Source organism: Cupressus sempervirens, chromosome 9 (assembly GCF_028749045.1).
Source record: "Cupressus sempervirens isolate cs-2001-9-10 chromosome 9, ASM2874904v1, whole genome shotgun sequence".
NCBI lineage: Eukaryota > Viridiplantae > Streptophyta > Pinopsida > Cupressales > Cupressaceae > Cupressus > Cupressus sempervirens.
Window position 1 is genome coordinate 179,891,250 of NC_143126.1, and position 25,430 is coordinate 179,916,679.

Here is a 25,430-nt window from a genome sequence, read left to right on the forward strand (position 1 = left end):
GTTTAGGATTAGCTTAGGGATAGGCAAGTGGATGGCATTTAATGAGGGTGGGTGAAGGAGGAGATATTTGTTAGCTTTGGCTTGGGTTAGTAAGTCTTAACCCATGTTTAGGGAATGTGACAAGGTTAGGAGGGGATTAGGATTAGGTTTAAAGACATCTTCTAGAAGAGTCTAGATTTTGGAGGAGGATAAAGACTTTCTAGAATAGTCTAGAATTTCCTAGGATGAGGATGGAGACTTTCTAGAAGAGTCTAGAACTTCTTAGGATGAGGATAAATTAGATTTTTAGGAAATAAATAAAGTTTTATTTATTTCAAGGGTTTGGGTTGAGGAGATATTTATTAAAACTTTTTTAATAAACATGAGGATTAATATTTAATTTTAATTAAATATTTTGAGTTGGGATTAGGGGTAGGAAATGATGGGATTAGCCTTTAATCAAAATTAAAGAAGGATTAGAAGATTTTGGAAGAGGTTATTGGTCATAAGGAAATTGGCCAACTTTTGGGAAAAAAATAAATTTTTTATTTATTTTAGGATTTTTGGTCAATTTATTAATTAAATAATTAATAAATAAGGAAATAATGTTTAAATAAGATTTAAACATTTTTGGAAGGGATTCCTTAATTAAATATTTTTAATTAAGATAAAGGGATTTAATGGCATAAAAATTAATTAATTAATTAATTAAATAATTAATTAATAAATGATGATGTCATCAGGACTTTTTCAGAAAATAAAAATACTTTATTTTCTAAAGGTTTTTCGGTGTCTACATTTTGCCCCTCTTTGATGTGATGCCACAAGTGGCATGACATCAAAGATAAGAAAATAAGATGCCCAAGGCTAGAGCAGAAGAGGAGAGAATGGGCTGTGAGATGCCCCTTCAAGAAGGCAGCGAGGAGAGAAAGCGAGGCTCGATGGCTTCTTGAAAAGTACAAAAATCTTGGATGAGCAAGGAAACTCAGATTGGCAAAGAGAAGGGGCTGAATTAGCTCAAACTCTCACTATGGGAGAATGATAAAGGAGAATCAGATGCACAAGAGGAAGCAAGCTTAAGACCTCAGGGATTGCAGAGGATGAAGGAGCGGAGCGCTATAAAAAAGAATCCAGGATAGGGAGATGGATGAGGGGATTATAAGGATGATGCAACAGGATTTCAAAGAGTTAGATTGGCGGAAGATGGGTTTCGGAGATCCCTAGGACTAGGATTGTGGATCTCGAAAGATGAGGCTTGGTGGGTTGATTTGGATTGGTGGATCCCTAAGACTAGGATTGTGGATCAATAAAGCTAAGAGTGATGAGTGATTCAAAGAGATACTGATGCATTAGCTGGGGTAGGAGAGACGGATGTTGGATATGGATGGGGGATAATGGAGATGAAGGAAAACCATTGAAGCTTTTTGAGCGGGGGGATACTTCAAAGAGAAGTACCACCATGTAGTTGAGCACTAGATTTGCTATAGGACTATTGGTTAATTGCCAAGGTTACCAAGAACATCAAGGCCTTTTCACCAACCGTCCAAAGGACTGACAAACTAACTCAAAACAAACACACAAGGATTGCCCCAGCATCACACATGAATCCTAGAGGAAGCAGCGTGGAAACGACACTGGAGAACCCACAAGCAGAAAAGAAAAACAAACGAAAGACCTGATCAAGACCTTACGCTCTAATTGCCCCATTCGCAGCATACCATGATATGGAAGATCGTGGCAACCTTGAGGAGGGAACAAGGAGATTGCTTGGAAAAGATACTTCAAGACCCAAAAGGGAAGATCCCAAATCAAAAGAAAGTGAAAATCCAAAAGAGAGCCGTTTGCCAACGAGATGGGTAGGACAATGCACTAACGGACCAAGATCAGACATGAGGAAAGCTATATCTTGCAAGGACCTATTGGAGAGCACCGAAGCTGGTGGATTTGGATGAGTGATGCATCTGGCAAGCTGAACTAAGAAAGATAACACTTTGGTGACAGGAAATCTAGCTAAAGGATGCGTTGGAATAGCTAACCAAGATGTGTGATGGGTGCAAGATGCTGATCAAGGATGAACTGACACGAACGCTGGATAGATACAATGGTACTAAGCTAAAGAGGATGTACAAGCTGATGGACCAAGATATGTTACAAATCTACAAGTTTTTTCATGTTTTGGTTTTTGTGAGATGGAAATGTTTGTGAAGGATGGGATGTCTATAATAGGTGATAGGTGGATAGGTAGATGGTTTGCGAAAAGATTAAGTGAAAATGGGGTTTTGTGTGTGCACATGATAGTATACAAGCTAGGATACAAGATTATTTATAGGCTAGAATATGGTACAAACCTTGGACAAGATTCGGATAGACAAGGTATGGTACAAGATTTACAAGGTATAATACAAGCTTTGGTACAAGATTTACAAGATGTACAGGAGGTATTTACAAGCTTCATCAGATTTTGGATATTTGGTTGGAACACCAAGGGAACAAGCAAGTGTGCCTTATGGGATGGTGGGTAAATGGATGAGGGATAGGATAGTGATAGATAATGGATTAGTCTTTAGTACACAAGGTGCCTGAATTACCAGGTTTTCACCAAGGTACCTATCCAAGGTGCTTGAATTGCCAAGTTTTCACCATTGGACGCTTATTTCTCTTTACTATTTTTTTCTTTTGTATTTTTTAAAAGCCTGGTATACCAAGGATCTTCAAGCATAGAACTTCTTGAGATGAATGATGTTAGTAGGATCATTCAAGAGTTCTCCTTCTGGTGTAGATAGCTGATAAGCTCCAGAGCCAAAGGAAGCAGTGACAACATAAGGACCAAGCCATGTAGGTTCAAACTTGCCTTTCTTTTCTCGATCTGCTTGGACTTTCATGTTTTCTTTAAGGACCATGTCACCTGGCTGAAAGTTTCGTGGAAGCACCTTCTTGTTGAAATTCCTTTTGAGACGAGTTTGATAGACTGTGAGATGATCGTAGGCTTGTTGTCGCTTCTCGTCTAAGAGATCTAGCTGGGTGAGCCGAGCTACTCTATATTCTTCATCTGATATTTGCCCTTGCAAAGATATGCGCAAGGAGGGAAGTTCAACCTCTATAGGTAGTACTGCTTTGGCACCATAGACTAGGGAGTATGGAGTTGTGCCTGTGGATGTACGGAAGGAAGTTCAATAGGCCCATAGGGCTGGATTTATTTGTAGGTGCCAATCACAGCCAGAATCATTGACAACTTTCTTTAGAATTTTGAGGAGGGTTTTGTTAGTTGCCTCTGCCTGGCCGTTACCTTGTGGGAAATATGGGCTAGAAAAGCGGTGATGGATGCGGAGGGAAGTGCATAATTCTTCCATGTTGAGATTTTCAAAGTTACCTCCGTGGTCAGTGAAGATGGTGGATGGGATGCCGAAGCGGCAAACAATGTGGTACAAGATGAACTTGGAGACCTGAACTCCTGTAGCTGAGACTAGGGGGACTGCTTCCACCCATTTAGTGAAATAGTCTGTAGCTATTATTATCCATTTATGTCCATCAGATGAGAGGGGTGTGATAGTTCCAACTAGATCAAGGCCCCAACAAGCGAAAGGCCAAGGTGGTGCAATAGGTTGTAGATCCTGTGCTGGAGCGTGCACAAGATTTGCATGTTGCTGACATGGGAGACACTTTCTGACAAAGTCACAGGAGTCTTCTTCAATGGTAGGCCAATAGTAGCCTGCTCTAAGGATTTGTCGCGCTAGGACAATACCACTCGTGTGGGCACCGCAAAGTCCAGAGTGTACTTCCTTTAACACCATCGCGGCCTCATTTTGGTCTAAACATCGAGAGAGAGTATCGTGATAACCCCGACGATATAGGGTATTGGCTATGATAACATAGCGGGATTATTTTTGGATGAGGTTCTGGCGTTGGGTACATGTGAGGTGAGGGGATATGATACCATCGTTAAGGTAAGCATGAATCTCATGGTACCAAGGGGATTGGGAACCAACCAAGATACAAACACGGTTTGAATCCTCATTCGCATAGGCGGGTGTGAGGAGCTGCTCCACTAAAAACTCATACTCTGTAGCTGCTTGGGGAATTTCCAAGAGCGAGCCTATAGTAGCCATAGCATCTGCTGCTTTGTTCTGTATTCGAGGCACTTTTGTAAACTGAAGCTTTGTAAAATGTTGGGTTAGCTGATCAACTAGCTCTTTGTAGGGTAATAGCTTTTCATCTTTGGTTTGATATTCATTTAGGGCTTGCTTGATGATGAGCTGAGAATCGCCAAAGATTTGTAGCTCAACAATGTTCCATTCTACAGCTATCTTTAATCCTGCTATGAGGGCCTCATATTCAGCTATATTGTTGGTGCTAGGGAATTGTAGCTTGAAGGCTTTTGGAATGTAATCCCCTTGAGGTGTGACCAACAATATTCCTGCCCCTGATCCATGAGATGTGTATGAGCCATCAAAATAAAGTTTCCATGGGGGTTGTTCTTCAATTAGACAGATATGCTCATCTGGAAATTCTGTGATCAACGGATAAGCATCTATTAGAGGTGCATCAGCTAGGTGATCTGCTATAGCTTGCCCTTTGATTGCCTTTCTATCCACATACTGGATGTCAAATTCACTAAGGAGCATAACCCATTTGGCCAAACGGCCTGTAAGTGCTATTCTAGAGAGCATATACTTGAGAGGGTCAATCTTGGAGACTAGTTGGATGGTATGACTTAGCATGTAATGGTGAAGCTTTTGAGTTGAGAAGACAACTGCCAAACAAGCTTTTTCCATAGGAGTGTAATTGAGTTCATAACCAACTAGGGTTCTACTGATGTAGTAGATGGCTCTTTCTCTTTTGTAGTCATCAAGCTGTGCTAGAAGTGCCCCTAGAGCAGTAGGTGTTGCTGATATGTACAAAATTAGGGGACGACCAGGAATTGGTGGAACCAAGATAGGGGGATTGATGAGATACTGCTTGAGATGGTCGAAGCTGCGCTGACATAAAGGATCCCACTTGAAGTTCTCATCCTTCTTTAGTAAATGTGAAAATGGTGTACACTTATCTGCAAGCTGGGAGATGAAGCGCCGAACAGATTGGAGCTTTCCTTGAAGAGAGCGAAGTTGTCGCAGTGTCTGGGGAGGAGGCATGTCTAAGATAGCCTTGACCTTCTTGGGGTCAATCTCTATACCTCGTTTAGAAACTATGAAGCCTAGAAGCTTGCCAGATGTGACCCCAAAGACACATTTCTTGGGATTCAGCATGAGATGATATTTGGCTAACCTATCAAAGACTTTCTCCAAGTCAGCAAGATGATCCATGAAGGTATGAGACTTGACCAAGATATCATCCACATAATCCTCCAAAATGCTATGGATGAGATCATGAAAAATGGCTATCATAGCTCTTTGATAGGTAGCCCCAGCATTCTTTAGGCCAAAAGGCATCATGTTGTAGCAAAAGGTTCCCCAAGGGGTAGTGAATGTTGTCTTATGCTGATCCTCTTCTGCAATCTTGATTTGATTATACCCAGAAAATCCATCCATGAGGGACAAAATTTCATGTCCAGCTGTAAGATCTACAATCATATCTATGTTGGGCAAGGGAAAATCATCTTTTGGACAAGCTTTGTTAAGATCTCTAAAATCAGTGTAGATTCTGATGTCACCGGAAGGTTTAGTGACAGGGACCATGTTGGAGATCCACTCTGAGTAGTCGATAGGTCGGATAACCTTAGCAGCTAACATTCTTTCTAATTCAGCTTTGACCAATAATGCCACCTTAGGGTGCATTTTTCTAAGCTTTTGTCTGACGGGCTTGATCTTTGGATCAACTACAAGATGATGAACTACAAGCTTTGGATCAAGTCCTGGCATGTCTTGATATGACCATGCAAATCGGCCAATATTCTCTCTTAAGACCTCAAAGAGGAGGTCAGCTTGGTCTTGTGATAGGGATGCAACAATGTGAACAAGTCTGGGGATCTCTGAAGAACCAATGTTGACTTCTCGAGTATCCTCAATTAGAATAGAAGACACCTCTGGTCGATTATCTTGAGGAGGCAATGCTAAATCCTCATGTTCTTCTTGTGGCTCTAGATTTTCTTGCTGAGGGGTTCTCTTCGTTGCCTTAGCTAGTCTCAGATTCACCTTAGTTCCAGTTTTGGGTGTATCGGAACTAGGTTGGGGATTTTCTCCAAAATACCCCTTGGGATCTAGCTTGTAGATATAGGCAGAATCTGGCTTTGTTTTCTTGTGAGGAGTTTCAGCTCCCATGAATCTTAGAAGTGCCTCCTCTGATGTGAACTCATCGATGTGTATGACACTTGGTTGGTCCCAATCTATGAGTTGTGGATGGGCGAGTGGTAGGTCAATGAGGTGGATGGATAGTTCTTGGAGAACAGAGTCTCCGAGGGAGATTTGGTCTAGGATATCGTCGTAGGCTCTCTTTTCAACTTCCTCAGGGATGTCTTCAATTTCAACAAGGTCGCAGTGAATGTTTGAAAAAGCGTGACCGTTCTCATTGGTGCCCCCAGTTGTGGGTATGCCAAAGCCAAGACCTGACTTCGATTCCCACTTGTGTGCGTCGATGGGGCACTGCATGCCTCTTTCTTCTGGTTCTAGACCACCACCTTGATAGTTCCATTTGTCAGTGATGAGCTTATGTTCTTGGGGATACTTTTGGCTGAAGTGATCAAGGCGTGCTTCATTTCTTTGAGGTGCATCCTTATGTAACCATTTGTTGATATCTGGAGTGAGCTCCTCATGAAGAGGGATTTTCGAGGATACAAAGGTTGTTGGGCCAAACTGTTTGTATCGAGGAGGTGGAATTTCCTTAGCTTTGTGATATGTCGGTCGTCCATGGGCATGTGGATCAAGTGGGAGTGCCCCGACAGCAAATGCATCTGACAGACTATACTCTCCACAACCTTTGTTATTGATTTTCATGGTAGACAGGGTAGAGGCAAGGATGGTTTCCGGGTCATTATAAGTGTGGGATGAGCTGGCGATGGATGTGTCGATATCAATTCCAGGGCAATGGTTTGTATATGAAGCTTCAACCGCATTGCAGTAAGCAAAGGGTTCTGGATCGGCATGGATGGTTACCTCAGTGCCTTGATGCGGAAATTTGATGCACTGATGGTAAGTGGATGGAACGGCTTTCATGGCATGAATCCATGGGGGACCGAGGAGGATGTTAAATGGTAGGTTTAGATCAATAACATGGCAGAGTGTCTCTTGGATGACTGGCCCAACCTTGATTGGCAGCAAAATAGTTCCTTCTGTGGTTCTTTCCAAGTTGTCATAAGCTTTGATGGTGATAACCTCACTGATGATATCTGCCTCAGTATACCCAGCTTGTTTTATGAATTTTAGGGTGCAAATATTCAAGGCTGATCCATTATCTATCATTACTCTTTTTACAACAAAGTTGGATACCATGATGGCTATGCGAAGCGGAAGGGTGTGATATGGGTCGACCACGGGTATGTCGGTGGATTTGAACGATAGGGCACATGAGGATGAGAGGTGTCCAACAAGATTACGAAAATTAGTAGCATTGATATCAGAAGGGACATGAGATTCTATGAGAGCACTATCAAGGATGTTCTTGTACATAGGACTAGTGCGAAGAAGGTCTAAAATGGAGATTTGGGCTGGCATGTTCCCAAGGTGTTCCAAGATATTGTACTGGCTTTTTGATGGACCTGATGGTGTTGGTGTAACAGGTGGGCCTGCGATGTTAAATTGCGCTCTTCGAGTGGTGATTGCACACTCATTGTTTGGTCCTTGGATATTGATAACATTGACGGAAGGCTCTTTCTCGGATATACAACCCATAAGGCTACCATAGTCTATATAGGATGAAGTGTGGTCATTGTTCTTCCCATGCTGTTGGTTTGGCTGACGGTTGTTGGTGTTGTTGTTGTTGGTTTGGATAGGTGCTTTTCCAGGATTTTGGTTGTGGTGTGGAGGAAAAGCATTTTGATAGATCTGTAAGCCTACATTGGGAGAGGTTTGGGCACCAACAGTGATTTCCTTCCGATCAATGAGGTCCTGCACATAGTCTTTCAGTTTCATGCATCTGAGGGTAGTGTGACCTTTTACCCTATGAAATTTGCAGTACTCATTATCTTTGTACCATGCAGCTTTGGATTGGCTTGGGTCAATTTGCTGGGTAGGAGGAAATTTGATGAGGTTTTCTTTGACTAATTTCTCAAAAATGACATCCAATGGCTCACCAAGGGGTGTATAGTTTCTAGGTGTAGGTTGGAATCTAGGCTTTTGTCCTACAGCTACATTGATGGCATTAGCTTGATTTCTAGACCCTTGAAAGTTGGGTCTTGGAGTGTGGTTTTGATAGCTTTGGTTATTCTGTTGTTGGTAGTTGATAGCTTGTTGATTTTTTGGTTGATATGGTGGGTTGGACTGGTTGTGAGAAGGACCAACAATATTCACATGTCTGGTGTCAGTGACGCCATCTGTTGCAACGTGCTTGTTTTTGTTCCAATACCTAGACTTGTCATTGGAATGTGATTGATTTTGGTTGGCTTCCTTGTAAAGCTTGACCACACCATCTTTAATGAGTCCTTGCTCAAGGATCATTCCTTTCTCTTTGATATCTTTGTAGGTTTGCAAACAGTTCATGGTCATGTGGTGAGCCAAGCTAGGATGGGCATTATCAATAAACATTTTCACAACATGGCATTCTGGCAAGGTGCAGGATATGCGGGTGGTAAGGGTTTGCCATCTTTGTAGGTATTCGGCAAGGCTTTCTCCACCTTTTTGCTTGGTGTGGACAAGATCAACTATTGATAGCTCTGTTTCAACAAGATGGGCATATTGGGCTACAAATGCCTCAGATAATTCAGCAAAGTTTTTAATTGTACCATAGGGGATTCTATAAAACCATTCAAGAGCTGGTCCAGCTAAGCTTTTGGGAAAAAGGCGCAAGAGGAAGACATCATTGTATGCTACGTCCTGGCAGTGCATGTAAAATTCTTTGATATGTGTGACAGGGTCTCCTTTTCCTCTGAATTTGTCAAATTTGGGTACCTCAAAGTGTTTGGGAAATGGTGTCATGGTAATGGCTCTGTCAAATGGGTAAGGACACACATTCTCAAACTTGAATGTCTTCGGATCATTCCCTTCTTGGATGGCTTTCAGAGCTATCTTCATTTGCTCCCATTCTAAATTGATAGGTGATGGCTGGGGTGCCCACAATGTAGGAGTGCCTTGAGGTAGGTATGTGATGGATGGGGCCACTGAATATGGATGGCTATGAGGGATTTTCTGATAGGGATTGTACATTGTTTGGGCAGCTGCATGGTGGATGATAGGTTGCTGAGGGGGAGGTGGCGCATATTGTTGCATGTGCTGCGAGGCTTGCTGTTGATATGGGATTTGAGGTTGGGATTGAGGAACATAAGCTGGCTGTGGGATAAATGGATTGCTTTGTGGAGGTAAGGTATAAGATGGTTGAGAGGCTTGGGGAAAGGATCGGGGGGCTTGTGGGGTTTGACCAATATATGTGGGTTGTGCCCCCATTTGGGATGGTATCTGCAAATAATTGGTGGTTGGCTGGGGTGGTGGATTACCTCCTAGAAGTGGCATTGAAAAGTAGTTGGTAATTGGAGGTAATGGATTAGTTGGTGGTGGAGGTGGTGGGAATTGAAAGCTTGGGAATGGAACTGATGGGGTTTGATAGCTTTGTGGTTGGATTTGGAAGCTTGGTAGAGTGGTGGCAGGGGCTGGGGTCACTTGGGAGCTTGGTAGAAAATTGGTAGTACCTTGTGGGATTTGATAGCTTTGTGGAGTGAGGGTAGTAGCTTGTAGATTTGTGGCTAATGGTATTGAGCTCCCAAGACCTAATGGAAATGATGGGATTGTGTGTTGGGCTGCAGTGAACAAGCTGGGGGTGATGAAAGGTTGATTACTTGGCCCCATGGATGGCATCCCTGTTGTATATTGTTGAGGTTGGCCAAAGATGCTAGCACTGATTTGGGAGATGGGTGGATTTGGAAGGCTGGGTTGGGGAGCAGCAGCAGCAATAGTGAAGGGGGTGAATGGTGAGCTGTTTTGGGTAAAGGGGGTTTGGAGCGGAGAGGTATGAACCAAGGATGGAGTGGTGGTGGCTGGGTTGGCTTGCGGCATGGAGATTTCAACTTGGGTGGATGATGGTATGTTTGGGTCTGTTGGATCATATGGATTGGCTGGAGGCTCTTCTTTTGGCATATATTGAGGATAATTTGGATCATAAGAGCCTATGGGTGGTGGTAGCTGCCCAAACAATGGGTGAGATGGATCTGATAATGGAGGGGGTCTTCCAAAGTCAAAGGTTCCTACATTTTCCCTTCGAAAATTAGCCATGATTGTCTCTTTGTTCTTGTCTATAATGGCATTTACCAATACTGCATTTCCTGGTTGGTTCATGAAAGCTTCAATGTCAGTACGTGATGGCATAGCTTTCTCTGCGCTGAAGGATGGCTGAGTGCTCAAGGGGGGTGAGGCTGTTCGATCCAAATGATAGGGCTCCATTGTTTCTTTCTTCTTGGCTAAGCGAGTGACGGGTGGCATGAAAAATGCTCTTAGGGATGAGATGCAATAATGCTGATGGATGCAAAAGGGGGAAGGCTTCTCTATGCAAATGATTTCCTAGGTTAAGGCAAAGCTATACGACAAAACCTAAGGAGGATTGGGTTGGAGATTCTAACTTCAAAGATATGTTGCCAAAGCACGAAAGGTCTGCTTTCCTATGTGTAAGCTTGGTGGTGATTGTGTCAACTTAAGGATAGACTGATGATCCTTTAGGAAGAACACGAGATTGACCACTTGTGGATCCCAACCTTTAGCTCAAGGTGATGAGGGATAACAAGTGACAAAGCTGGATCACCCTAGACAAAGCTCTGTCAAAGGGATAACCTTGGTGAGATTGATGGATTTGGAAGATTTTAGGAGTGGCAAACTTTTGGCAAAAGTGACAACAATTGTGAAGGCTTGGATGTGAGGTTTTGGTTGCTGGCTAGATGGTTTGATTCTAAATGAGATGGATGAGCTAATAATGCTTAAGGGGATAACCTAAGATGGCTGGATTTTCTACAAAAATGACTCTAAAGTGAAGCTTATCCAAGAAGATGTGGAGAAACAAGGGTGTCTAATCATAGAAATCATGCCTAGTTGGTAAGGCATAAGCAGGATTAACTCCTGGATGTTGGCTAAATTTGATGGTGCGCTCTAACCAGGCCTCTTGAAGTGCTTCGTCGGTAGCTTTTGCCTCTACTTTGTGGAGTTTGGCAATTCGTGGGCTTGGTGTTATTTCTTTTCTCTTTGCTGAAAGTTCTTGGTATGCTAGAGATGGTTTGAGTTTAACTTTGTGGAACTTCTGTTTGGGTTTGGGTTGCTCTGACATCAATTTCTGAATTTTCTTGGCTTTGAGAGATCTTGGTTGTTTTGCTTCAACTCATTCAACTTCTGGAATAGGCAGTGACTACGCTAAGTATGCCCTAAGCTAGGATTGACCAAGTTTGGCAAACATTCATTCAACAAATAAAAGATCAAGCAATAGATAGAAACAACCAGATAGAAGTTTTTGATTCTCAGAAAGTGATACTTGCGCCAAGGAGTGTGTATGTTCTACAAATGTTTCGATCAGTCACCTCAAACACATTAACATCCTAGATGGTTGTCTACAAGGCTGACAGTTGGTTTAGCTAAGGAGTCTTCGATATACCCAAGGTACGTGAGGCCCAAATCCGTAGATGAGACCAAGAAGATGTCACACAGCCGAGAGGAGCGGTAACCCACTTCTCCTCTTTCACTTCTCAAGGGTATAAAGTTCCTTGAGGCTTAGCCCGAGTGACAAAATCTTGATCCCAAGAGAGGTGTCTTTCGATTCACCTTCTGATTCTTATACTCCGCCAGAACGCTGGAGTTGAGGTCGTCCAAGGGGTGATGAAATCCCCAAGCAGGCCTCCTAAAAAGAAACAAGGTTTTGGATCCTAATCTTATGCACCCAAGATGGCCTCGAAAGATGACAAGGGGAGAGAAGACTTGGATGACCTTGGGCTAAAAAACACATTTGTTCTTTTACCAACTGACGCTTAAGTTTTCTGATCTAGACTTTGCAAGCACTCATGTTTAAGATACAATGTTTATTCCAACTTGAAGCGCCAACAAAAGTAAATCGATCGAAGAATGAAAAAAATAAGAAGAGTTAGGGTCAACAAAAGCAAACTCGCGCGCCCAGAGGCCCTCCACGTCAAGTATCGATTAATTTTCTTTAAGGCATTCAAGATTGAGTGTGAGTTTGTTTTAAGCCCAAAACAAAAGTGTGTGAGATTCGATTTCAAGCGCGCGCCCGGAGGCTCTCCACGTCAGTTGTTGTTCAATTTTAGTGCCCAAACTTGAAGTGTGATCGATTTAATCTAGAGTTTTGATCATTTAAAAATTTTGATAAAGTTAAAGCAAAAATTCAAAGACCAAGTGAGTGAGTTAGATTGTGGAACATTTAACACCTTTTTCAACTATACCCATCCCCATAAATGGCGCTGAGATTGCAACCAATGGTTAATATTTGATGGGTGATTAGAAAAGAGGTGAGTCCAAGGAACTACTCAAATTGATTTTTGCAAATTTGTATTTTAACTTAACAAGGTTTCTTAAATGTCCAAAAATCAAACTTTACCTAGATTGCATGTGGAAAAGAGATTTGTTTTGTTCAATTTTTAGAAGCTCCAAATGAAGTGTTTGATATTGCAATAGTTAATTGATCCTTAGAATTCAAGATTGGATTTGTTGTTTTAACCATGCATTCAAGGAAAATTTGATTTTAATCCATGGCATTCAAGAGTGATTTTAGCAAAACGCATTCAAAGAAAAGTGGTTAAACATTCAAGTGTTTTCTTTTGAGCATTCAAGATTGAGATTTTGTGTGTTGTTTTAAGAACTTTGAAGTGCTTTGTTTTAACCTTAGATCATTCAAGATTGTTTTGGACTCAAAAGTGAAAATGACTCTTTGGACTTTGGTTTTCATTCAAGATTTTGTGTTCTAGTTTGCATATTTTAAGCCCAAAAATGATATTCCTAGATTGTTTTGATGCATGAAAATCCTAAGAAACATTCAAGATTTTTCAATAAGACATTTGTTTGGAACAAATAACAAAGCTTTTAGGACAATTTTTGGCAACCATTTAGGACTCTTAGTTTTTATGAGATTTTTTAAAAGAACTTTAGTGTGCACTTAGTGTTGATTTTGAACCTTTTGAAATGGAAACTTGAAGTTCTTTTTAAATTCCCAAAAATGAAGTGTTCCTAATTTTGCATGAATGTATCTAAAACCTTGATGTTGCAAGGATGCAAATGATTAGATTGGTTTAGTTTCACTTGTTAAAAGATTTTTTTCTTTTTTGCAAATTTTTAATTTTTCAATGGATTTAAGTATGATTTGGGGGTTCATTTTAAGCACTAAAAAGAAGTGTGTATGATTTTGCTTTCTTAAAAAAAAAATGGCCAAGATCTCCTACAAGAAGAAGAAGAAGAAGTAGATGGAATAAGAAGAATATAGACAAGAAGAAGAAGAAGAATTTCAAGTTCTTTGTCCACCTATAAGCTTGAAAAATCTGCAAACACTATGAGATAGATTATGAGTTCCTTTGTCTTCTTCATGCTCATGTGGACCTACAAAACCAATTTATACAATCCTACCAATCACAAAAACAAGAAAAATTAGCCAAAATTAGCAAATGACATACAAAACTTGACTAAAAAAGCTAATGAAGATGACCCATGCGGGGTCCCACCGGGCGTGCCAAAATGTATATGAGCAATGTTAGTATGCTAATAGAAACCAAATTTAAATAAAGCTTCTACAAACTAAACAAAACTCATAAACTTCAAGATAGACTAAGATGAGCTCTCAATTGAAAATATGAGCCATTAATGGGCTCTCTCAATGAGAAGCTCTCTTATTGAGTAGCTTTGTCTAAAAAGATAGGATGTATGCTCAATATGCTTCCAAAGGCTTCAATGGATGATTGTGGATTTTTGGTGTGGATAGATGGCTTTAGTATGGATTTGGCTCTCAAAATAGCATTATAAATTTACTTCATGGATTGTGTTATTTTGCAAAGGGGAAGGATCTAATTTATAGGCAAGAGGCTTGAGGGATTGAGGGCTAAGATGCAAGGATGGAAAAAAGCTTATGGAAGGCTCAGATTGCATGAGAGGAGAGCACATGGATTGTGCTTCCTTATAGCCAATCAAGGAGTGACACATGTCACATGGTGAGAGGATGGAGGAAAGGGGAAGGATGAGTCAACAAAAGAGGCTCAAGTGATAAAATCTTCATAAAGACCCTCATAATGACTTGTAAGAGCAATAAAAGGGCTTGTAAGAGTCATTTATGACCTAGTGGACTTCATAAAGTTTTATGGTTGAGATATTTTGAGGGTGATGAGAGCAAATTCGACTTGGACTTGATTAGGAAGGTTTTAAGCTTTCTTAGGCTTGTGCAAATGATTAGAGGATGGATTAGGATGGTTTAGGATTAGCTTAGGGATAGGCAAGTGGATGGCATTTAATGAGGGTGGGTGAAGGAGGAGATATTTGTTAGCTTTGGCTTGGGTTAGTAAGTCTTAACCCATGTTTAGGGAATGTGACAAGGTTAGGAGGGGATTAGGATTAGGTTTAAAGACATCTTCTAGAAGAGTCTAGATTTTGGAGGAGGATAAAGACTTTCTAGAATAGTCTAGAATTTCCTAGGATGAGGATGGAGACTTTCTAGAAGAGTCTAGAACTTCTTAGGATGAGGATAAATTAGATTTTTAGGAAATAAATAAAGTTTTATTTATTTCAAGGGTTTGGGTTGAGGAGATATTTATTAAAACTTTTTTAATAAACATGAGGATTAATATTTAATTTTAATTAAATATTTTGAGTTGGGATTAGGGGTAGGAAATGATGGGATTAGCCTTTAATCAAAATTAAAGAAGGATTAGAAGATTTTGGAAGAGGTTATTGGTCATAAGGAAATTGGCCAACTTTTGGGAAAAAAATAAATTTTTTATTTATTTTAGGATTTTTGGTCAATTTATTAATTAAATAATTAATAAATAAGGAAATAATGTTTAAATAAGATTTAAACATTTTTGGAAGGGATTCCTTAATTAAATATTTTTAATTAAGATAAAGGGATTTAATGGCATAAAAATTAATTAATTAATTAATTAATTAATTAATTAATAAATGATGATGTCATCAGGACTTTTTCAGAAAATAAAAATACTTTATTTTCTAAAGGTTTTTAGGTGTCTACAGGTATTGCTGTAAGTTCTCCAATTTTGACTACTCCAATTTGTTCTACAATTTTGTCACCATCTACTTCAGGCACAGTGAGCTTAGATACTATATTACTGAGTGTATCACCATTTTTGGCCAGTACTCAAATTTTTGACCCTTTACATACTCCTATTGGCACTCAACCCTCAAGCATCCCAGTTTTTACTGCTAGTCCTTCTATCTCTACTATTGTGTCTATTCCAAAGGTCAAACCAGTCATCTCAGAAGTCAAGCAAAAGCAACCATTAAGACTTATGATCACTGGAAAGGAAATTCCTAAAGACATTGACTTGGACACAGAGATAGTAATTCCAAAGATTGACTTTGATAATGCTACCATTGAAGAAATGAGGTATGCTAGTCAACTTATTGAGAAAAAGGCTACTCAGATGTAGTTAAGATCGGAAAGGGATAAGGAATATAGGATAATTGAGGATGCCCGGAACATAATTACTGAGGCTATAGGTGTTGATGTTGATACTTCTCAACACATTTTGATTCAATTGGAAGAGGCAGTTAATAAATTCAATGAAGATGCCTCCGGACAAGAAAAGCTGATTGAGCGTGCAGTAAAGAAATTTGATAATAAGGTGTTGGGGCACATTGCCCAGAACATTGCAATAAATCAGGTTGCATTAACCTCAGTTTTGGCAGATATGGAAAATTCTTTTAATAATGTAACATCCCTTTTTGCTAAGCTTTGTGATGTTACCAAGTACACTAAGGGAATAAGAGAGAAACTAAATAAAATTGATGAGGATCTGAAGGTGAGCACACAGAACTTGAAGCTTGACCCCAGTTCAAGCTCATCTCATCACCTCAGGATCAAATTTTTGTCAAAGAAGCAGGCAGAACTGTTGAGAGAAGAGGCAAGGATCCGATCTACATTGATAAATATCCAAAACATGATCCTTCCCATCATGGATTCAATGCAGAAGCACATTGCACATTCAAAGACATTAATCCATGATAATAACTTCTCCATTGCAGACCATGTGATTGAACTTTTGGCTGAAGTTCAAGTAGCTCTTTCCACCTGCAAAATTTTGCAAGAGAATTGGGATAAGACTCTCCAGCTTATTCTTTAGGTACATTCAGAGTTCATCTCTCATTTTGGTGTTTCTATATAAGTATATATATTCTTTTATTCTTTGGCATTATTGTCAAAAAGGGGGAGATTATTGTTGGATATGTATACTATGGGTGAATAAGTGTTCTCGGAGAAATTGTACAAAGGAAGAGATATATAGCTCATGTAAATACTATATGTACATTCTATGGGGGAGTTGTATATAATGAAGCTATGTATATTTAGAATCAGTCATCAGCATGTCAGATAAATTTTGTCTTATAAGTGTTTTTGTCACTAATGCCAAAGGAGGAGATTGTTTGCATTATGATACATTTTTGTCATTAGTTACAACACTTATTGGATTCTGAATGCTTACCAAGCTCTCACCAGACATTCCTTTGTAAGCCAAGCTTTACCTAGTTCTCAGTGTTTACCGAGTGATCGAGGTGAACAAAGAAGTCAGTGTTTACCGAGTGATCGAGGTGAACAAAGCAGCCAGTGTTTACCGAGTGTTCGAGGTAAAGAAAGGGATCAGTTTTGACCGAGTGAAGATGTACTTAGTATTGACCGAGAACTTCGTGATAACTGAGCTCCTGAGGTTATCAAGGAAATTAATTTTACCGAGCTCAGACAGTTATCAAGGAAACTAACTATCACCGAGTCACAAGGTTCTATCGAGTGTTTCCTTTGATCACCGAGCTACAGTTCAGATAGAAGTGTTCACCGAGTGACATCTCTTCTACTGAGTCTCCAGTGCTTACCGAGTTCATAACTACTCGAAGTGTTTAGTATGGACCATGCCTTCACTTCTACTAAGTGCATGATGATGATGAGTAACGCAGTGGATGCCGAGTATCAGAAGGACACCGAGTCAGTTCAGTGAACCCGAGTTTTTACCTTGGGCCGACTTTGTATAGAGATTTGCACTTTTTTTTTTGGCCGACCTTGCATGTATTGTTTATTTGGATGGTATATATATGCAATGTATTGTATCATTCAAATGTAAAAAAATAGTAATGGTAATGAATGAAAATGCGAAAGTGTGAAAGAAGTACATGCGTGCGAAAGTATGTGTGCTGAGTTGTGAAGGTATTCAGCAAGGTCAAGTTTTGGAGCAAAAAATTTTTATCTATCACATCAAGGTGAATCAGAGCATAGCGGATCTTATCAGCAATCAGTTGTAATCAGATCCACTGTTTCATTCTAACAGGTGAATCAGTTTTTGTAAATCCTTTAACAAGGTAGACTTAACAGTCTTTTGTAAATCTCCTAATAGAGTGCATACTTTATTGTATGTTTGTAAATTCTCTAACAAGGTGGATCTAGCAATCCTTTGTGCTCCTAACAGGGCAGATCACCAGAAGTGGTCATTGTAAGCCTTAACCGGCCAACTTCATACTGCAGTAACGAAGCTTTGTGGGTTTCATCCCCACCCTAGTTTTACTTTCTATTTGGAAGGTTTCTGGGTCACCAAATCTGTGTGTTCAAGTGTTGCAAATGATTTTGTTTCATGCTTACAGTAGGTTACTTGGATCAATGGTGAATATATCAGTATGCAGTTTTATTGTTTGAAATTTTAAAAGTTACTGATTCACCCCTCCCCTCTCAGTAACTTGTCATATCTTGAATATTTCCAATAGACAGTCTTTCCTAAACCTGTAGGAAGAGTATTCAGTAATTTAGAATATCCTTACTAACACTTGTGTGGTAGAAAAAGATGTATATGGTAGTTTCATGTTAGAGTTAACTACATCTGAGGAATGTAATGAGAATTGTATTCTACTCAAAAAACTAGACATTATTCATCAACTCTTACCATGTGAATTAGATACAAGTCCAATCTCTGAAGCTGCTATAAATGAGTCTACCACTACTAGTGAGCTATCAAAAGTTCATATTCTTCATGTCAATCCTAAATTATCTTCCACATAGATGAACCAGTTAACAAAGCTGCTTCAAAAAAATGAAAATTCTTTTGCATGGGACTATGGAGATATGAAAGGATTGAGTCCTACATTATTTACCCATCAAATATACATCAATGAAGGGTGTTATTCACTCTGTCAACCCCAGAGAAGGATTAATCTAGCCCTTACAGAAATAGCTAAAATTGAATTGCAAAAATTACTTGATGTTGGTTGTATTTATCCTATATCTGATAGTAGATGGGTGTCGCCCCTAGTCATAGTGCCTAAAAAGGGAGGAAAATGGTGAATTTGTGTAGATTATAGAGAATTGAATAAAGCAACCAAAAAGGATCATTTTCCTTTACAATTCATAGATCAAGTTCTGAACACTCTAGCTAGAAAGAAGTATTTCTCTTTTCTAGATGGGCACAGTGGTTACAACCAAATAAGTATTGCTCCTGAAGACCAAGACAAAACCACATTTACATGCCCATGGGGTACTTTTGAATATTCTATTTTACCATTTGGCCTATGTAATGCTCTTGTAACATTCCAATGAGTGGTCATTGGCATTTTTGTTGATATATCACATGATTGTATGGAAATATATATGGATGATTTCACAACAATTGGATTCACCTTTCAAGAAGCCATGATGTAAAGAGCATATTCTGGCACTTAATAGTGAAAAATATTTCATGCTCATGTAGGAAGGAGTGGTACTTGGTCATTTCATATCAGTTGTAGGAATACAAGTGGACCCAACTAAGATAGAGGTAATTCTAACACTGCCCACACCTACAAAACCAAAATATGTAAGATCTTTTTTAGGTCATGTTGGATATTATAAATGTTTCATAAAAGATTTCAGAAAAATAACTAACCCCTTGTACACATTATTAACTAAGGAAGATTAATTTATTTGGACCCCCGAATGCAATGAAGCCTTCCTACAGCTTAAGAAACTTTTCACCACAACACCAATTTTACAAGGACCAAATTGGTCAATTCCATTTCATATTCATACTGATGCATCAGACTATGTCGTAGGAGCTGTATTAGGACAACAACTTGCTAATCTTGAGAATGCCATCTACTATATTAGTAAAAGCCTTCATGGACCCGAGCTAAATTACACAGTAATAGAGAAAGAACTTTTAGTCGTAGTCTATGAATTGAACAAATTCAGACACTATGTGACTAGATATCCTATTTTTGATCATACTGATCACTCAGCTATAAGGTATTTAATGAACAAACCAGCTATCACTGGTAGATTGGCAAGATGGCTCTTGTTGTTACAAGAATTTGATATTACCATTATTGACAAGCCAGGAAAATCCAACATAGTTGTAGATTATTTGTCTAGATTGACCATTGTTGATGAAGATCCAACTCTAATTGAAGACACTTTTCCAGATGAGAACTTGTTCCATATAACAACTCATACACCATGGTATGTAGACATTACAAATTATCTTGCTACAAATAGGTTGTCCCCACACTTCTCTTATAAAGAAAAGAGAAAGTTAGTAGAGAAATGTTTTTAATAGTCTTGGATAGATAGAAATCTCTTCTATGTAGGGCCAAATCAAGTCATGAGGAGGTGTGTCAGGGAAGATGAGACATATGATATTCTACATGCTTTTCATGATGAAACATGTGGAGGCCATTTTGTAGGAAAAAGAATAGCACTAAAGATACTTACAATAGGGTACTATTGGCCAACCCTACATAAGGATGCAATGACATACATAGCTAATTGTGACAAATGCCAAAGGATGGGCCAACCAACCAAAAGTGATGAGATTCCACTCACTCCACAAGTTGTCATCACATCTTTTGACAAATGTGGCATGGACTTCATAGGTCAAATTGACCCACCATCAAGTGGCAAGTCCTAGTATGTATGGATTATGTAACTAAATGGGTGGAAGATAGAGCAATGAAAAATGTTAGAGATGAGAAGGTAGATAATTTTCTATATAAGGAAATATTTACCTGTTATGAAGTGCCAAGAGAAATTGTCACAAATCAAGTACCTCAGTTTACATCAAATTTGATCACTAAAATTATAAAGGAGTACAACATAAGGCACCGTAAATCCAGTCCTTATCACCCTCAAGCAAATGGGCAAGTAGAGGTTACCAATAGAGAACTTGGAGCCATTTTGACCAAAATAGTACACATACATAAGAAGGATTGGACAAGTAGATAAACTAAAGTTGTTTGGGCATACCAGACAACATGGAAGACAACCACTACATTTACTCCATTTGAGCTTGTCTATGGTAAAGCAACAATGTTACCCATTGAATTTGAACACAAGACATTGCACACTACTTTAGAATTGAGCATCAATCTTCCTGCAGCACAACAAGAGTTACTCCTCCATTTAAATTTGTTGGATGAAATATGAAAGAGAGCTCTAGAAAGAATAAAAATTATTCAACACTAGCGAAAGCAATGGCATGATGCACATATCAAGAATAAAAGATATGTATAAGATAATGGTGCAACACAACTCACAACCATTGATCTTGTTCAATTTAAGTTAGTTGTGAATGGCCATAGGTTGTGTCTCTATCATAAGCCATAGACTAAAGCACAGTTCCTCCAGCAAATTCAACCAACTAGTGCACCACCTCTTTTGAACACAGTTCTTGTAGCAGAAGATGAAAATCTTCTTCCTCCAGCCATGCAATGATAGAATTCTAGGAACCTTCATGATAAAACCTCATTTAAATATGAGGCCCCATTCTTCCATTCACTTTTCTCTTTCTACATAATCAACCCATCTCATTTCTTTATCTACCATCCACTCGCATTCCACCTTCCACATCACCCACACTCTAATTCTTTTGCTTTCAATAAACAAGACCATCTACACTTTCTACGATCATTAGCCTTTTCCACCTCATCAACTTGCATGTGGATGTACAATCACAAATTTGAAGGTACAAAAATTTATTTTCCTCTTTATTCATTTTTTAAAATATAGGCTTCAATATTTATATCTAATATTGCATTATATATATCGTATAAGACTTAAGCCAGTTTCTCCTTCCCATACCAAAATGTTTCAAGTGAGGACACTTGTCAAATTTTAGTGGGGGGCTGGGAAAGTGTACTGATTTCAAAATGTCACCTCCATGTTATCCTAGTCATGTCTACATCAAAGAATGTACTTTGGCAATATTTTGATAGTTTTCATTTCATTAATTTTTTAATTTCTTTATCTATCTGTCGTACCTTTTCTTGCAATTTTTGGGAAAAGATCTCTTGTACTTAGCATGATTGAAAGGTCTAAGAGCTATTGTGGGAAAATTTGTAGTTAAAGCCTCCATTTATTCCATCATTAAAGCATCATAATTCTACATGCCAAAAACAAAGGGGTCTTGATTATGAGAAGTCATAACAATATATGACATTTTTGAAATGAGTTTTGAAGCTTAGAGCAAAAGAAATTTTTGTTACAGTAGCAAGAGTGGAAGCGAGAAATTTTGAAGATGGGAGGATAGCTAAAGAGGTATGAGCCAGTCGTGCATAATATTTTACTCTCAAATATTGAAGTAGTGTGACAATTCCATGCTTGTGGATGGCTTGTTTATTTCTTACAATTAACAAAATTTAGTGAGGAAGTGACAATGGAGTTCATGATAATATTTGATGAAGGAGAAGCCTCAATTTGGGGATTAAGAGTGGTTTCTACTGAGGAAAGAATAGCAGAGGTCACTGGGTTACTAACAATTGGGAAACATTATCCAAATGAGCATGATGCTAGATCTGCAAGGGCATAGTTTACTTAGCAAGGTGACCCTCAACTGTACATCACAAAAACACTCTTAATAGCCACAAGGATGTAAAAGCCTTTCTCTTCCACCTCCATATCTAGAGCTAGCAACCCACATTATTAGATATTTAACCTATGAAGGTAGATTTTTGAACTTACATGCTCATCATTTTAAATTGCTTAGTTAAATAAGGCATAACATGCAAGTTAATCTTCCCAATTTTCTTTACAATATGTTATGTATCAGTGTTTAGGAAACCCAAAAGGGAAAGCCAAATTTGGTTTCCCATCATGCCCTCATTAAGCTTCTAGTTGAACGATCTCTTAGGGATTCTTTCCCTATTTCATGGGCAGAATTTGTTGAAACCAAAACCTTACAACCGCAAGTTAACCTTGTTCCTCCAAACTTAGAAAATGAGGAAGAAGTTATAAAGCTAATTCAAAATCTAGCTAAGAAAGACAAAGAACCCTCTCCCGATAAGTTTTCTAAGCCTAATTTAGATAAAGATATGTCGAGCTCTTCTAGGGATAAAGGCAAGAGCAAGGTTAGTGCTAACCTTGAAAAGGAAGTGTAAAATGTCTCTGTTAAAGTAACAAAAAGAAAGAGGTTTGTTCCTATAGTAACTGATCTTGCAGCATCTACTCTAGTCATGCCTAAACCTAAACAGAACCATAAAGTGATCGAAGATGAAGAAAGTCATGTATGTAGAAACCCTCACATGTGAGGTCGAGTATCTCTAGCTTCTATTGAAAAAAAAAATGCCCTAGGTTCAAAATTTCAAATAGAGTCAATAGTTGAAAATGTTTCGGATGATTCTTTTGTTCAAGTAGAGCCCCAAAACATAGAAACACATGAAGTTGAGTCTGTCAAGGAGACACTGCAAGAGAATTTGGAAATGTGTAATCCAATTCCTACTATTGTTCCAAAAGAAGCACCCAGCAATGAGCAACCTATTGTGCCATCAATTCTTGAATATTCCAATGTCTCCCTTATACCTTATAAATCTTCTTGGTACACCCAGTATTTCCAACAAGCTTCCAAAAAACAAAAGATGAAATCTAAAACTCAAGAATGCTCGTCATCAACAATTCAGTCAATATTGTTTGGTCTATATAATCATTTTACTTTTTAGAAACTCTTGTGGAAGCAAGAGAGAGACCAGATGCAAAAGGTAATATTTGACAGAGATGAAGAAATTGAATCATTAAAAGAGCAACTAGAAAAGCAAAAGCAAAAAATGAATGAGGCTTTGAAGCTAGCTAATCAGGCTATAGCCTATAGACCACCCCCAAGGGTGTATGCTATGTGTTTGAAAGAACAATTTTTGTTGTTCCAAGTTGATGATGACAAAAAGAAATATTGATTGTGAGTTCAAAAATTCTTGAGATTTTTATAATGTATATCAAACTTTTCCTCATGGCAAAAGAACTTCTTGTGTGATCTCTATTTACATAATTTCATAATTCCACAAGAAACAAAGTGGAATCCCTTGCTCTACATAGGGGATGTTCATTTAAGAGCTCTAATATCATGGATTCACAATGAAACCAATTACAATAGACAATTGGATGCTTATACAAATCTCAAAAAATCTAAGCCACTACCACTCTAGGCTAAATCCCATAAGCCTTATGACCTCCTAAGGGATTGATTCAAATTAACTTGTGGAAGGCCAAAATCGAAAATCATAGAGAAAGTGTTTGAAGAAAGGGAAAAAGTTTGTAGAGAGTATCAAATGCTTCCTAATGTTACACAACAAAGAGCAATTGCAAGGCTTAGAAATAGGTGGAGTCAACTACTAGAATCTTTCAAGAAGGTTGAACCACATAGCCCTATTAATTTTGAGGCAGTAGTGAATAGAGTGCCTAAATACATGCAATTGGGAAGGCAAATAAGGAAAGAGTTATGGATGCCACTAACCTTCCAACCTCCTACCCTTCTCTGGCCCCTATATGGAAGCAATGCTACTAGGTTAGATGCATTAGTTGTAGAACACTTGGATGAGCATTGGAGACGATCAAGAGGATACTTCTACACCTTTACAAGTGGGAAATAGGGGAAGACAACAGTGGGATATTTCAAAACAATGGCAAAGAAGTATAATGCTTGAGGACATGCATTGGCATAGTGGGGGGTAGATGATTAGACAAACTAAAGTCTCAAATTTGATATAGTTTTTATATATTCTAAAATTACTCTTTGAACCATGAGAAAAACATTTTTGAATACTTGTTTTAAATGTATTATGTTGAATGCAGCCAAAACCTATTAAACCTATGGATAGTGGATACAACATACCTTCCTTAATATTATATATAAAGTGTAGTATTTCATATAAATGTTTTAAGCTATGTTTTAATATTTGAATGAGAGTAGAAATGTTGTTGTATATGTTTGAATGTTTTTAATTTGCAAGAAATGAGGAAGTGGCATGAAGAGTGGCAAACACTACATTAAAGGAGTAATGAAGACTAGTCATGGCATAAGAAGTGTGGATCGGTTCTGGGTGATAAGTTGCATCTGCGAAAGGAGTTATTTCAGAGAGCTGACTTGATTACATTATCTGTTGGTCATTATTTTGTTACTCAATCAATGTTCTAAAGTCATGGTTGATATCCTGCCCTTTTTCTACTGATGATGTTTTCTTATGAGTTTTATGTTATGTTTTTATTATAAGTTCCAATCCTCTATATATATGGAAAGTTAGAGTTAGTGAGGGGATTTGAAGATTCTGAAGTTGTTTTCTCTATTCCTTACGAATTTTTCAATCATGTAACAAAAGTAGAATTCTAATGAGAAAGTGATTTTGGATTACCTGTTGTGTTCTTAGTTAGTTGAAGCCAACCAAAGATTTAGGTAGAGTGGATTTGTTTCTTGTAATTTCCTATTTAATATAGATTTACTGTATTAGTCTTGCAACATAGTTACTGTGAAAGTTCCTGTAGCACTTGTGGAAAACTGACATAGTGAATATTTGAACTCTTAACTAGTTTAGAATTCCTTTTTCTATAGTTTCTTTAGTTCTCTGTTGATAATCCAAGTATTCTTACTATTCTATATCAGTAGTATAGGTTCCTTTCATGCATTTTACTTTCCTACAGCATAGGTGTTAAGACTCTTTAAGGAACTTGGTGCACATACTATGCTAACCCATTTCAAGTCCTACGTCCTTGGGTTGACAATTTAAATGTATTTTCATAGTAGAATGGATAGTTCTCAAGATGGATAGAGAACCCCTTGTTAGAGGAATAGTAATGTGATTATCTTGATCTATTATGGAAACTTGCAGGGGCCTATAACCCCTTTTGACCCATAATATCAATTCAAATATGTCCCTAGGGGTCCTAGGACCCCTAGGGACATA